The sequence below is a fragment of the Pseudophryne corroboree genome, chromosome 8 (assembly GCF_028390025.1).
Source record: "Pseudophryne corroboree isolate aPseCor3 chromosome 8, aPseCor3.hap2, whole genome shotgun sequence".
Classification (NCBI taxonomy): domain Eukaryota; kingdom Metazoa; phylum Chordata; class Amphibia; order Anura; family Myobatrachidae; genus Pseudophryne; species Pseudophryne corroboree.
Window position 1 is genome coordinate 392,651,768 of NC_086451.1, and position 15,603 is coordinate 392,667,370.

The window sequence follows — 15,603 nt, forward strand, 5'->3', positions numbered from 1 at the left end:
TCCCCTGTGTGAGTGTATTCCTCCCTGGAAGCAAATGCTAGGAGAACTACGTCTCCCAGCAGCCCTTAAGCATACCAGCAGCCTCCGAGTCTCCTAGCAGCCCCTGGAACTCCCATCAGCCCCTTCCCAGTGGAAAGTTGTAGGGTGGAGACCACTGGGATCTGCGGAGACCACTGGAGATGTAATTATCTTTTTTTTCACACAACACAGGGTTTTAAGCACTTAAAACCCTACAACCATTTAAAAAAAAATTGCATATAGTGGGTATCAGGAGCATGCATACCAAAGGTAATCCAAAACTGGGCACAGGGTATGCAAAGTTTTTTTTTACCTCACTAAACCCCAATTAAATTCTCCCCTGAGAGTATACATTACTTGCTTTCAATTCTATGAGGGATAGAATGTTCTACAGTGCATCCAGAAAGTATTCACAGTGCTTCACTTTTTCCACATTTTCTTATGTTACAGCCTTATTCCAAACTGGAATAAATTAATTTTCCCTCAAAATTCTACACACAATACCCCATAATGACAATGTGAAAAAGTTTTTTTTGAGATTCTTTCAAATGTAAAGGTATTAAAAATAAAAAAACTAAGAAATCACATGTAAATAAGTATTCACAGCCTTTGCCATTAAGTTCAAAATTGAGCTCAGGTGCATCCTGTTTCCACTGGTCATCCTTGAGATGTTCCCAGATCTTAATTAGTGTCCAGGGGGAGAGAAAGAGGGCATCATGAAGAGAGAGGGTGTAAGAGAGAGAGAGAGAGAGAGAGAATGGGGGGAGGAAGAGAGAGAGGGAAGGGAGCGAGTGAGAGTAAGATAGTGTCAGAGAGGGATCGAGAGAGAAAGAAAGAGAGGGGGACAAAAGAGAGTGAGAGTGTCAGGGAGAGAAAGAGAGAGAGGGTGTCAGGAAGGGAGTGAGTCATTGTCAGAGAGAGGGAAAGATAGACAGTGTAAGGGAGAGAGAGACAGTGTAAGGGAGAGAGAGACAGTGTCAGGGAGGGAGAGAAAGAGTGTCTGGGAGAAAAAGGTTGAGAGAGACAATGTCAAGGAGAGAGAGTATCAGGAAGAAAGTGTCAGGGAGAGAGAGAGAGAGGGAGACAGTGTCAGAAAGAGGGAGAGAAAGAGTGTCTGGGAGAAAAAGGTTGAGAGAGACAATGTCAAGGAGAGAGAGTATCAGGAAGAAAGTGTCAGGGAGAGAGAGAGAGGGAGACAGTGTCAGAAAAAGGGAGAGAGTGACAGTGTCAGGGAGAGAGAAACAGTGTTAGGGAGGGAGAGAAAGGGAGGGAGCGACAGTGTCAGAGAGAGACAGATAGAGACAGTGTCAGGGAGAAAGAGAGAGGCAGTGTCATAGAGATAGAGAGAAAGAGGGGGCAATATTAGGGAGAGGGAAAGAGGGAGGGAGAGACAGTATTAGAGAGAGAGTGAGAAAGAGAAAGAGAGGCCGTGTCTGGTAGGGAGGGAGGGAGAGAGAAAGAGAGAGTAGAACAGTATCAGGGAGAGATAAAGGGATAGACATTGCCAGAAAGAGACGGTGTCAGGGAGGGAGGGAGCGACAGAGAGTGTCAAGGAGAGAGAGGGAGAAAGAGACAGTATCAGGGAGAGAGAGACAGTGTCAGAGAGGTTGAGAGTGTGTCAGGAAGAGAGAGAAAGAAGTGCAAAAGAGAGGGTGTCATGGAGAGAGAGGGAGGGAGAATGAGCAGGAGATACATTACCTGTCCTGAATACAGCAGAGGTCTCTGATGGGAATGGGCACTTCACAGAATAAGTCTAAATACTCATGATTCATGGCACTGGTGACTGCTCTGAACCCGAGATTTAGAGCAACCCACTCTACATTCTCAGTGTGACTACAGCCTTGGGGATGGTCTGTGCTAAAGGCTGTAGCGGCCGTTCTCACTGTCAATGGGGGGTGAAGGGAGGACAGCAGGCTTTGGAGGTAGCACATGACTGGGTGCAGGAGAAACAGTTTGCCCTGGAAGCAGTTCGACCCTGTAGTAGCTGCACCAACGGTAGTTATGCTACTGGCCTTGGGGTTTTGCTATTCAATTGCAGTACTTAAAATGGGACAGAGTAAGTATGATTTTTCCTAAAATCATTATATTTACAACAAATCACCGGGACTGGCTTTTGCACACCTGCGGAACCCTTCTGAGGACTAATTAAGCATTTGTAAGTTTTGTCAGTAATTACTCACATTCTGAAGCAGTGTCTTCTCCAGCATCTAGATGCGGACTCCTGCAGCAGCAGTGAGTATAATAATATGTGTGTGTGTGCGTGTGTGTGTGTGTGTGTGTGTGTGTGTGTGTGTATGTGACCACCCTCCCCTGTGTGAGTGTATTCCTCCCTGGAAGCAAATGCTAGGAGAACTACGTCTCCCAGCAGCCCTTAAGCATACCAGCAGCCTCCGAGTCTCCTAGCAGCCCCTGGAACTCCCATCAGCCCCTTCCCAGTGGAAAGTTGTAGGGTGGAGACCACTGGGATCTGCGGAGACCACTGGAGATGTAATTATCTTTTTTTTTCACACAACACAGGGTTTTAAGCACTTAAAACCCTACAACCATTTAAAAAAAAATGCATATAGTGGGTATCAGGAGCATGCATACCAAAGGTAATCCAAAACTGGGCACAGGGTATGCAAGGTTTTTTTTACCTCACTAAACCCCAATTAAATTCTCCCCTGAGAGTATACATTACTTGCTTTCAATTCTATGAGGGATAGAATGTTCTACAGTGCATCCAGAAAGTATTCACAGCGCTTCACTTTTTCCACATTTTCTTATGTTACAGCCTTATTCCAAACTGGAATAAATTCATTTTTACCGCAAAATTCTACACACAATACTAGAGATGAGCGCCGGAAATTTTTCGGGTTTTGTGTTTTGGTTTTGGGTTCGGTTCCGCGGCCGTGTTTTGGGTTCGACCGCGTTTTGGCAAAACCTCACCGAATTTTTTTTGTCGGATTCGGGTGTGTTTTGGATTCGGGTGTTTTTTTTAAAAAACCCTAAAAAACAGCTTAAATCATAGAATTTGGGGGTAATTTTGATCCCAAAGTATTATTAACCTCAAAAAACATAATTTACACTCATTTTCAGCCTATTCTGAACACATCACACCTCACAATATTATTTTTAGTCCTAAAATTTGCACCGAGGTCGCTGTGTGAGTAAGATAAGCGACCCTAGTGGCCGACACAAACACCGGGCCCATCTAGGAGTGGCACTGCAGTGTCACGCAGGATGGCCCTTCAAAAAAACCCTCCCCAAACAGCACATGACGCAAAGAAAAAAAGAGGCGCAATGAGGTAGCTGACTGTGTGAGTAAGATTAGCGACCCTAGTGGCCGACACAAACACCGGGCACATCTAGGAGTGGCACTGCAGTGTCACGCAGGATGTCCCTTCCAAAAAACCCTCCCCAAACAGCACATGACGCAAAGAAAAAAAGAGGCGCAATGAGGTAGCTGTGTGAGTAAGATTAGCGACCCTAGTGGCCGACACAAACACCGGGCCCATCTAGGAGTGGCACTGCAGTGTCACGCAGGATGTCCCTTCCAAAAAACCCTCCCCAATCAGCACATGATGCAAAGAAAAAGAAAAGAAAAAAGAGGTGCAAGATGGAATTATCCTTGGGCCCTCCCACCCACCCTTATGTTGTATAAACAAAACAGGACATGCACACTTTAACCAACCCATCATTTCAGTGACAGGGTCTGCCACACGACTGTGACTGATATGACGGGTTGGTTTGGACCCCCCCCAAAAAAGAAGCAATTAATCTCTCCTTGCACAAACTGGCTCTACAGAGGCAAGATGTCCACCTCATCTTCACCCTCCGATATATCACCGTGTACATCCCCCTCCTCACAGATTATCAATTCGTCCCCACTGGAATCCACCATCTCAGCTCCCTGTGTACTTTGTGGAGGCAATTGCTGCTGGTCAATGTCTCCGCGGAGGAATTGATTATAATTCATTTTAATGAACATCATCTTCTCCACATTTTCTGGATGTAACCTCGTACGCCGATTGCTGACAAGGTGAGCGGCGGCACTAAACACTCTTTCGGAGTACACACTTGTGGGAGGGCAACTTAGGTAGAATAAAGCCAGTTTGTGCAAGGGCCTCCAAATTGCCTCTTTTTCCTGCCAGTATAAGTACGGACTGTGTGACGTGCCTACTTGGATGCGGTCACTCATATAATCCTCCACCATTCTATCAATGTTGAGAGAATCATATGCAGTGACAGTAGACGACATGTCCGTAATCGTTGTCAGGTCCTTCAGTCCGGACCAGATGTCAGCATCAGCAGTCGCTCCAGACTGCCCTGCATCACCGCCAGCGGGTGGGCTCGGAATTCTGAGCCTTTTCCTCGCACCCCCAGTTGCGGGAGAATGTGAAGGAGGAGATGTTGACAGGTCGCGTTCCGCTTGACTTGACAATTTTGTCACCAGCAGGTCTTTCAACCCCAGCAGACCTGTGTCTGCCGGAAAGAGAGATCCAAGGTAGGCTTTAAATCTAGGATTGAGCACGGTGGCCAAAATGTAGTGCTCTGATTTCAACAGATTGACCACCCGTGAATCCTTGTTAAGCGAATTAAGGGCTGCATCCACAAGTCCCACATGCCTAGCGGAATCGCTCCGTGTTAGCTCCTTCTTCAATGCCTCCAGCTTCTTCTGCAAAAGCCTGATGAGGGGAATGACCTGACTCAGGCTGGCAGTGTCTGAACTGACTTCACGTGTGGCAAGTTCAAAGGGCATCAGAACCTTGCACAACGTTGAAATCATTCTCCACTGCACTTGAGACAGGTGCATTCCATCTCCTATATCGTGCTCAATTGTATAGGCTTGAATGGCCTTTTGCTGCTCCTCCAACCTCTGAAGCATATAGAGGGTTGAATTCCACCTCGTTACCACTTCTTGCTTCAGATGATGGCAGGGCAGGTTCAGTAGTTTTTGGTGGTGCTCCAGTCTTCTGTACGTGGTGCCTGTACGCCGAAAGTGTCCCGCAATTTTTCTGGCCACCGACAGCATCTCTTGCACGCCCCTGTCGTTTTTTAAAAAATTCTGCACCACCAAATTCAAGGTATGTGCAAAACATGGGACGTGCTGGAATTTGCCCATATTTAATGCACACACAATATTGCTGGCGTTGTCCGATGCCACAAATCCACAGGAGAGTCCAATTGGGGTAAGCCATTCCGCGATGATCTTCCTCAGTTGCCGTAAGAGGTTTTCAGCTGTGTGCGTATTCTGGAAAGCGGTGATACAAAGCGTAGCCTGCCTAGGAAAGAGTTGGCGTTTGCGAGATGCTGCTACTGGTGCCGCCGCTGCTGTTCTTGCGGCGGGAGTCCATACATCTACCCAGTGGGCTGTCACAGTCATATAGTCCTGACCCTGCCCTGCTCCACTTGTCCACATGTCCGTGGTTAAGTGGACATTGGGTACAACTGCATTTTTTAGGAGACTGGTGAGTCTTTTTCTGACGTCCGTGTACATTCTCGGTATCGCCTGCCTAGAGAAGTGGAACCTAGATGGTATTTGGTAACGGGGGCACACTGCCTCAATAAATTGTCTAGTTCCCTGTGAACTAACGGCGGATACCGGACGCACGTCTAACACCAACATAGTTGTCAAGGACTCAGTTATCCGCTTTGCAGTAGGATGACTGCTGTGATATTTCATCTTCCTCGCAAAGGACTGTTGAACAGTCAATTGCTTACTGGAAGTAGTACAAGTGGGCTTACGACTTCCCCTCTGGGATGACCATCGACTCCCAGCGGCAACAACAGCAGCGCCAGCAGCAGTAGGCGTTACACGCAAGGATGCATCGGAGGAATCCCAGGCAGGAGAGGACTCGTCAGACTTGCCAGTGACATGGCCTGCAGGACTATTGGCATTCCTGGGGAAGGAGGAAATTGACACTGAGGGAGTTGGTGGGGTGGTTTGCGTGAGCTTGGTTACAAGAGGAAGGGATTTACTGGTCAGTGGACTGCTTCCGCTGTCACCCAAAGTTTTTGAACTTGTCACTGACTTATTATGAATGCGCTGCAGGTGACGTATAAGGGAGGATGTTCCGAGGTGGTTAACGTCCTTACCCCTACTTATTACAGCTTGACAAAGGGAACACACGGCTTGACACCTGTTGTCCGCATTTCTGGTGAAATACCTCCACACCGAAGAGCTGATTTTTTTGGTATTTTCACCTGGCATGTCAACGGCCATATTCCTCCCACGGACAACAGGTGTCTCCCCGGGTGCCTGACTTAAACAAACCACCTCACCATCAGAATCCTCCTGGTCAATTTCCTCCCCAGCGCCAGCAACACCCATATCCTCCTCATCCTGGTGTACTTCAACACTGACATCTTCAATCTGACTATCAGGAACTGGACTGCGGGTGCTCCTTCCAGCACTTGCAGGGGGCATGCAAATAGTGGAAGGCGCATGCTCTTCACGTCCAGTGTTGGGAAGGTCAGGCATCGCAAACGACACAATTGGACTCTCCTTGTGGATTTGGGATTTCAAAGAACGCACAGTTCTTTGCGGTGCTTTTGCCAGCTTGAGTCTTTTCAGTTTTCTAGCGAGAGGCTGAGTGCTTCCATCCTCATGTGAAGCTGAACCACTAGCCATGAACATAGGCCAGGGCCTCAGCCGTTCCTTGCCACTCCGTGTGGTAAATGGCATATTGGCAAGTTTACGCTTCTCCTCCGACAATTTTATTTTAGGTTTTGGAGTCCTTTTTTTTCTGATATTTGGTGTTTTGGATTTGACATGCTCTGTACTATGACATTGGGCATCGGCCTTGGCAGACGACGTTGCTGGCATTTCATCGTCTCGGCCATGACTAGTGGCAGCAGCTTCAGCACGAGGTGGAAGTGGATCTTGATCTTTCCCTAATTTTGGAACCTCAACTTTTTTGTTCTCCATATTTTATAGGCAGAACTAAAAGGCACCTCAGGTAAACAATGGAGATGGATGGATTGGATACTAGTATACAATTATGGACGGACTGCCACGGTTAGGTGGTATAAAAAAACCACGGTTAGGTGGTATATATTATAATAATAATACAATTATGGATGGACGGACTGCCTGCCGACTGCCGACACAGAGGTAGCCACAGCCGTGAACTACCGCACTGTACACTGGTTGATAAAGAGATAGTAGTATACTCGTAACAACTAGTATGACACTATGACGACGGTATAAAGAATGAAAAAAAAAACACGGTTAGGTGGTATATATTATAATAATAATACAATTATGGATGGACGGACTGCCTGCCGACTGCCGACACAGAGGTAGCCACAGCCGTGAACTACCGCACTGTACACTGGTTGATAAAGAGATAGTAGTATACTCGTAACAACTAGTATGACACTATGACGACGGTATAAAGAATGAAAAAAAAACCACGGTTAGGTGGTATATATTATAATAATAATACAATTATGGATGGACGGACTGCCTGCCGACTGCCGACACAGAGGTAGCCACAGCCGTGAACTACCGCACTGTACACTGGTTGATAAAGAGATAGTAGTATACTCGTAACAACTAGTATGACACTATGACGACGGTATAAAGAATGAAAAAAAAACCACGGTTAGGTGGTATATATTATAATAATAATACAATTATGGATGGACGGACTGCCTGCCGACTGCCGACACAGAGGTAGCCACAGCCGTGAACTACCGCACTGTACACTGGTTGATAAAGAGATAGTAGTATACTCGTAACAACTAGTATGACACTATGACGATGGTATAAAGAATGCAAAAAAAACCACAGTTAGGTGGTATATATTATAATAATAATACAATTATGGATGGACGGACTGCCTGCCGACTGCCGACACAGAGGTAGCCACAGCCGTGAACTACCGCACTGTACACTGGTTGATAAAGAGATAGTAGTATACTCGTAACAACTAGTATGACACTATGACGGTATAAAGAATGAAAAAAAAACCACGGTTAGGTGGTATATATTATAATAATAATACAATTATGGATGGACGGACTGCCTGCCGACTGCCGACACAGAGGTAGCCACAGCCGTGAACTACCGCACTGTACACTGGTTGATAAAGAGATAGTAGTATACTCGTAACAATTAGGATGACACTATGACGGTATAAAGAATGAAAAAAAAACCACGGTTAGGTGGTAGGTATATAATAATAAATAATACAATTCTGGTCGGACGGACTGCCTGCCGTGTGCCGACACAGAGGTAGCCACAGCCGTGAACTACCGCACTGTACACTGGTTGATAAAGAGATAGTAGTATACTCGTAACAATTAGGATGACACTATGACGGTATAAAGAATGAAAAAAAAACCACGGTTAGGTGGTAGGTATATAATAATAAATAATACAATTCTGGTCGGACGGACTGCCTGCCGTGTGCCGACACAGAGGTAGCCACAGCCGTGAACTACCGCACTGTACACTGGTTGATAAAGAGATAGTAGTATACTCGTAACAATTAGGATGACACTATGACGGTATAAAGAATGAAAAAAAAACCACGGTTAGGTGGTAGGTATATAATAATAAATAATACAATTCTGGTCGGACGGACTGCCTGCCGTGTGCCGACACAGAGGTAGCCACAGCCGTGAACTACCGCACTGTACACTGGTTGATAAAGAGATAGTAGTATACTCGTAACAATTAGGATGACACTATGACGGTATAAAGAATGAAAAAAAAACCACGGTTAGGTGGTAGGTATATAATAATAAATAATACAATTCTGGTCGGACGGACTGCCTGCCGTGTGCCGACACAGAGGTAGCCACAGCCGTGAACTACCGCACTGTACACTGGTTGATAAAGAGATAGTAGTATACTCGTAACAATTAGGATGACACTATGACGGTATAAAGAATGAAAAAAAAACCACGGTTAGGTGGTAGGTATATAATAATAAATAATACAATTCTGGTCGGACGGACTGCCTGCCGTGTGCCGACACAGAGGTAGCCACAGCCGTGAACTACCGCACTGTACTGTGTCTGCTGCTAATATAGACTGGTTGATATTTAAAGAGATATTAGTAGTATACAACAATACTATACTGGTGGTCAGGCACTGGTCACCACTCCTGCAGCAAAAGTGTGCACTGTTAATTAATATAATTGTACTCCTGGCTCCTGCTAACAACCTGCAGTGCTCCCCAGTCTCCCCCACAATTAATTATAAGCTTTTAATTTATACATTGATGACTGTGCAGCACACTGGGCTGAGCTGAGTGCACACAGACTGAGTCACACTGTGTGACTGACTGTGCTGTGTATCGTTTTTTTTTTCAGGCAGAGAACGGATATAGCAGAGAGAAGTGAACGGATATATTATATTAAATAAAAGTTAACTAGCAACTGCACTGGTCACTGACTGTGGTAAACTAACTCTGTCTGCGACTCTGCACAATCTCTCTCTATCTAATCTATCTATCTCTATTCTAATGGAGAGGACGCCAGACACGTCCTCTCCCTATCAATCTCAATGCACGAGTGAAAATGGCGGCGACGCGCGGCTCCTTATATAGAATCCGAGTCTCGCGATAGAATCCGAGCCTCGCGAGAATCCGACAGCGTCATGATGACGTTCGGGCGCGCTCGGGTTAACCGAGCAAGGCGGGAAGATCCGAGTCGCTCGGACCCGTGGAAAAAAAAGTGAAGTTCGTGCGGGTTCGGATTCAAAGAAACCGAACCCGCTCATCTCTACACAATACCCCATAATGACAATGTGAAAAAGTTTTTTTTTGAGATTCTTTCAAATGTAAAGGTATTAAAAATAAAAAAACTAAGAAATCACATGTACATAAGTATTCACAGCCTTTGCCATTAAGTTCAAAATTGAGCTCAGGTGCATCCTGTTTCCACTGGTCATCCTTGAGATGTTCCCAGATCTTAATTAGAGTCCATCTGTGGTAAATTCAGTTGATTGGACATGACTTGGAAAGGCACACACCTGTCTATTTAAGGTCCCACACTTGACAGTGCATGTCTGAGCACAAACCAAGCATGAAGTCAAAGGAATTGGCTGTAGACCTCTGAGACAGGATTGTCTCAAGGCACAAATATGGGGAAGGGTACAGAAAAATATCTGCTGCTTTGAAGGTCCCAATAAGCACAGTGGCTTCTATCATCCGTAAATGGAAGAAGTTCGGAACCACCGGGACTCTTCCTAGAGATGGCTGGCCATCTAAACTGAGCGATCAGGTAAGAAGGGCCCCAGTCAGGGAGGTGACCAAGAACCCAATGGTCCCTCTGTCAGAGCTACAGCATTCCTCTGTGGAGAGAGGAGAACCTTCCAGAAGGACAATCCACCAATCAGGCCTGTATGGTAGAGTGGCCAGACGGAAGCCACGCCTTAGTAAAAAGCTCATGGCAGTCCACCTGGAGTTTGCCAGAATGCACCTGAAGGACTCTCAGACCACGAGAAACAAAATTCTCTGATCTAACAAGACAAAGATTGAACTCTTTGGCGTGAATGCCAGGCGTCATGTTTGGAGGAAACCAGGCACCACTCATCACCAGGCCAATACCATCTCTGCAGTAAAGCATTGTGGTGGCAGCATCATGCTGTGGGGATATTTTTTTAGCAGCAGGAACTGGGAGAATAGTCAGGATAGAGGGAAAGATGAATGCAGCAATGTACAGAGACATCCTGGATGAAAATCTACTCCAGAGCTCTCTTGACCTCAGACTGGAGTGATGGTTCATCTTTCAGCAGGACAACAACCCTAAGCACACAGACAAGATATCAAAGGAGTGGCTTTAGGGCAACTCTGTGAATGTCCTTGAATGGCCCAGCAAGAGCACAGACTTGAATTCGATTGAACATCTCTGGAGAGATCTGAAAATAACTGTGTACCGACGCTTCCCATCCAACTTGATGAAGCTTGAGAGGTGCTGCAAAAAGGAATGGGCAAAATTGCCCAAAGATAGGTGTGCCAAGCTTGTGGCATCATATTCAAAAAGACTTAAGGCTGTAATTGCTGCCAAAGGTGCATCAACAAAGTATTCAGCAAAGGCTGTGAATACTTATGTACGTGTTATTTTGTACTTTTGTATTTTTAATAAATTAGTAAAAATCTCAAAAACACTTTTTTAACTGTCATTATATGGTATTGTGTGTAGAACTTTGAGGGTAAAAAAAATGAATTTATTCCAGTTTGGAATAAGGCAGTAACATAACAAAATGAGGAAAAAGTGAAGCGCTGTGAATACTTTCTGGATGCACTGTATTTCTATGTGATTTATAATATTTAATGCTTATTATCCACAGAGAAATTATTCCCGAAGTGAATTTATTTTGGTATATTTTATTCTCCTATTTACTATATACTCTATTGGTTTATGTTTTTCACTTGGGTGGATATAACAGGAACAATTACCTAGGGTTTCTTGTAATAGATTATTAATTTTAGGCTAATCGCATTGTTTATTTATAGCCAGTTTATAAATGCCAACCGTCAGTGCAATAACTAGGTGTGTGCGAAGGGGGCATTGCACACAGCGCAATTGCGCTGTGGGCACACCATCCGCATCCACACTGATTAGCTGCCACCAGCTGCTGCGCTGCCCGCTATAGTGTACAGTATATTAGTAGCGCTGCGCCCGGCTCCTTCCCCGCCGGAGGCAGCGCTGCTAATATAGATCACAGGCACAGCAGGCAGCGCTGGGCAATCTGTTTCTATGAGTCTCTCCTCCGTGTGCTGCTGGGCTCTGCTCCGCCCCCCCTCCTCCTGCTCTCCTGCACTGTACACTGGCTTCCGTGTACAGGAGAGACGACGGCTGCAGCTGATACTTATCACAGCAAGTGAAGTCTCTCCCTCCGTCCCTCCCACCCCTCGTGCAAGTGCTGCTTATATTGTAGGTATGTGCTGCTAATTACTACTTATTTCAGTGAAACAACGTTAAGAAAAACTTTTCTTGTGTTTGGAAATTCTGGACTTTCTCTCAGTGACTTTTTAGATAAACTACTAGTGCAGAGATTTTGTAAAAAAACAAACCCCAAAACTGCATATACATTTATGTAATGTCCCCTGTAAATTGAATACATAAGATTGTGTGTAAATATTCTTCTGCTATGGTATAAAACTATATGTATATTTGGAGAATTACTGTCTGGTGTAATGTGACTAATGAACGCTACCATGCGGTGTAATGTAACTAATGGACGCTAATGTGCGGTGTAATGTGACTGCAGACGCTACCATGTGGTGTAATGTAACTAATGGACGCTAATGTGCGGTGTAATGTGACTGCAGACGCTACCATGCGGTGTAATGTAACTGGCGGACACTACCGTGCTGTGTAATGTAACTGGTGGACGCTACCGTGCAGTGTAATGTAACTGGCGGATGCTACCGTGCTGTGTAATGTAACTGGCGGACACTACCGTGCTGTGTAATGTAACTGGTGGACGCTACCGTGCTGTGTAATGTAACTGGTGGACGCTACTGTGCAGTGTAATGTAACTGGTGGATGCTACTGTGCTGTGTAATGTAACTGGCGGACACTACCGTGCTGTGTAATGTAACTGGTGGATGCTACTGTGCTGTGTAATGTAACTGGCGGACACTACCGTGCTGTGTAATGTAACTGGTGGACGCTACCGTGCAGTGTAATGTAACTGGTGGACGCTACCGTGCTGTGTAATGTAACTGGTGGACACTACCGTGCTGTGTAATGTAACTGGCGGACACTACCGTGCTGTGTAATGTAACTGGCGGACGCTACCGTGCTGTGTAATGTAACTGGTGGACACTACCGTGCTGTGTAATGTAACTGGCGGACACTACCGTGCGGTGTAATGTAACTGGTGGACACTACCGTGCAGTGTAATGTAACTGGCGGATGCTACCGTGCTGTGTAATGTAACTGGCGGACACTACCGTGCTGTGTAATGTAACTGGTGGACGCTACCGTGCTGTGTAATGTAACTGGTGGACGCTACTGTGCAGTGTAATGTAACTGGTGGATGCTACTGTGCTGTGTAATGTAACTGGCGGACACTACCGTGCTGTGTAATGTAACTGGTGGATGCTACTGTGCTGTGTAATGTAACTGGCGGACACTACCGTGCTGTGTAATGTAACTGGTGGACGCTACCGTGCAGTGTAATGTAACTGGTGGACGCTACCGTGCTGTGTAATGTAACTGGTGGACACTACCGTGCTGTGTAATGTAACTGGCGGACACTACCGTGCTGTGTAATGTAACTGGCGGACGCTACCGTGCTGTGTAATGTAACTGGTGGACACTACCGTGCTGTGTAATGTAACTGGCGGACACTACCGTGCGGTGTAATGTAACTGGTGGACACTACCGTGCAGTGTAATGTAACTGGCGGACACTACCGTGCGGTGTAATGTAACTGGTGGACGCTACCGTGCGGTGTAATGTAACTGGTGGACGCTACCATGCGGTGTAATGTAACTGGCGGATACTATCGTGCTGTGTAATGTAACTGGTGGACGCTACCGTGCAGTGTAATGTAACTGGCGGACACTACCGTGCTGTGTAATGTAACTGGTGGACGCTACCGTGCGGTGTAATGTAACTGGTGGACGCTACTGTGCAGTGTAATGTAACTGGTGGACGCTACTGTGCAGTGTAATGTAACTGGTGGACGCTACTGTGCAGTGTAATGTAACTGGTGGATGCTACTGTGCTGTGTAATGTAACTGGCGGATGCTACTGTGCTGTGTAATGTAACTGGCGGACACTACCGTGCTGTGTAATGTAACTGGTGGACGCTACTGTGCAGTGTAATGTAACTGGTGGACGCTACTGTGCAGTGTAATGTAACTGGTGGACGCCACTGTGCAGTGTAATGTAACTGGTGGATGCTACTGTGCTGTGTAATGTAACTGGCGGATGCTACTGTGCTGTGTAATGTAACTGGCGGACACTACCGTGCTGTGTAATGTAACTGGCGGAAGCTACTGTGCTGTGTAATGTAACTGGCGGACACTACCGTGCTGTGTAATGTAACTGGCGGATGCTACCGTGCTGTGTAACGTAACTGGTGGACGCTACTGTGCAGTGTAATGTAACTGGCGGACACTACCGTGCGGTGTAATGTAACTGGCGGACGCTACTGTGCAGTGTAATGTAACTGGCGGACACTACCGTGCGGTGTAATGTAACTGGCGGACGCTACTGTGCAGTGTAATGTAACTGGTGGACGCTACCGTGCGGTGTAATGTAACTGGCGGACGCTACTGTGCAGTGTAATGTAACTGGCGGACACTACCGTGCTGTGTAATGTAACTGGCGGATGCTACTGTGCTGTGTAATGTAACTGGCGGACACTACCGTGCAGTGTAATGTAACTGGCGGATGCTACCGTGAGGTGTAATGTAACTGGCGGATGCTACCGTGCGGTGTAATGTGACTGGTGGATGCTACCGTGCTGTGTAATGTAACTGGTGGACGCTACCGTGAGGTGTAATGTAACTGGTGGACGCTACCGTGCTGTGTAATGTAACTGGTGGACGCTACCGTGAGGTGTAATGTAACTGGTGGACGCTACCGTGAGGTGTAATGTAACTGGTGGACGCTACCGTGCTCTGTAATGTAACTGGTGGACGCTACCGTGCTGTGTAATGTAACTGGTGGACGCTACCGTGAGGTGTAATGTAACTGGTGGACACTACCGTGCTGTGTAATGTAACTGGCGGATGCTACCGTGCGGTGTAATGTAACTGGCGGATGCTACCGTACTGTGTAATGTAACTGGTGGACGCTACCGTGCGGTGTAATGTAACTGGTGGACGCTACCGTGCAGTGTAATGTGACTGGTGGACGCTACCATGCGGTGTAATGTGACTGGTGGACGCTACCGTGCTGTGTAATGTAACTGGTGGACGCTACCGTGCTATGTAATGTAACTGGCGCACACTACCGTGAGGTGTAATGTAGCTGGTGGACGCTACCGTGCTGTGTAATGTGACTGGTGGACGCTACCGTGAGGTGTAATGTAACTGGTGGACACTACCGTGCTGTGTAATGTAACTGGCGGATGCTACCGTGCGGTGTAATGTAACTGGCGGATGCTACCGTGCTGTGTAATGTAACTGGCGGATGCTACCGTGCGGTGTAATGTAACTGGTGGACGCTACCGTGAGGTGTAATGTAACTGGCGGACACTACCGTGCTGTGTAATGTAACTGGCGGATGCTACCGTGCGGTGTAATGTAACTGGTGGACGCTACTGTGCAGTGTAATGAGACTGGTGGACGCTACCGTGCAGTGTAATGTAACTGGTGGACGCTACCGTGCAGTGTAATGTGACTGGTGGACGCTGGCTACCGTGCGGTGTAATGTGACTGGTGGACGCTACCGTGTTGTGTAATGTAACTATGCAGTGTAATGTGGCTAACGGAGGGGGGGCAATTCTCTTTCTGGCAGAGGGCACCAAAATGTCTAGTTGCCGCTCTGGCAGTGGCGTAACTAGCGGTGTGTGAATTATAGGAAGGGGGGGGGGGAGAGGTAGCATTAATTTCAAAACATGACAAAGGGGGGGGGGGGGGGGGCGCCGACTTTCTTTCTTTCTTTTTTACTTAGATATAATTG

General features: G+C 46.6%; 1 protein-coding gene across 3 annotated transcripts in view; it reads left to right on the top strand.

Annotated features, from left to right (window-relative positions):
- The first annotated feature begins 11,785 nt into the window (after positions 1 to 11,785).
- Positions 11,786 to 15,603, top strand: part of LOC134949245 (cytochrome P450 2F3-like) — a 185,241-nt gene continuing 181,423 nt past the window's right edge. For 2 of the 3 annotated variants that reach the window (XM_063937723.1, XM_063937721.1), the window contains exon 1: positions 11,786 to 11,896. The gene's annotated coding sequence lies outside the window, so the exon portion shown is untranslated. The remainder of the gene's footprint in view (positions 11,897 to 15,603) is intronic. The other variant, XM_063937722.1, reaches the window with a different exon arrangement.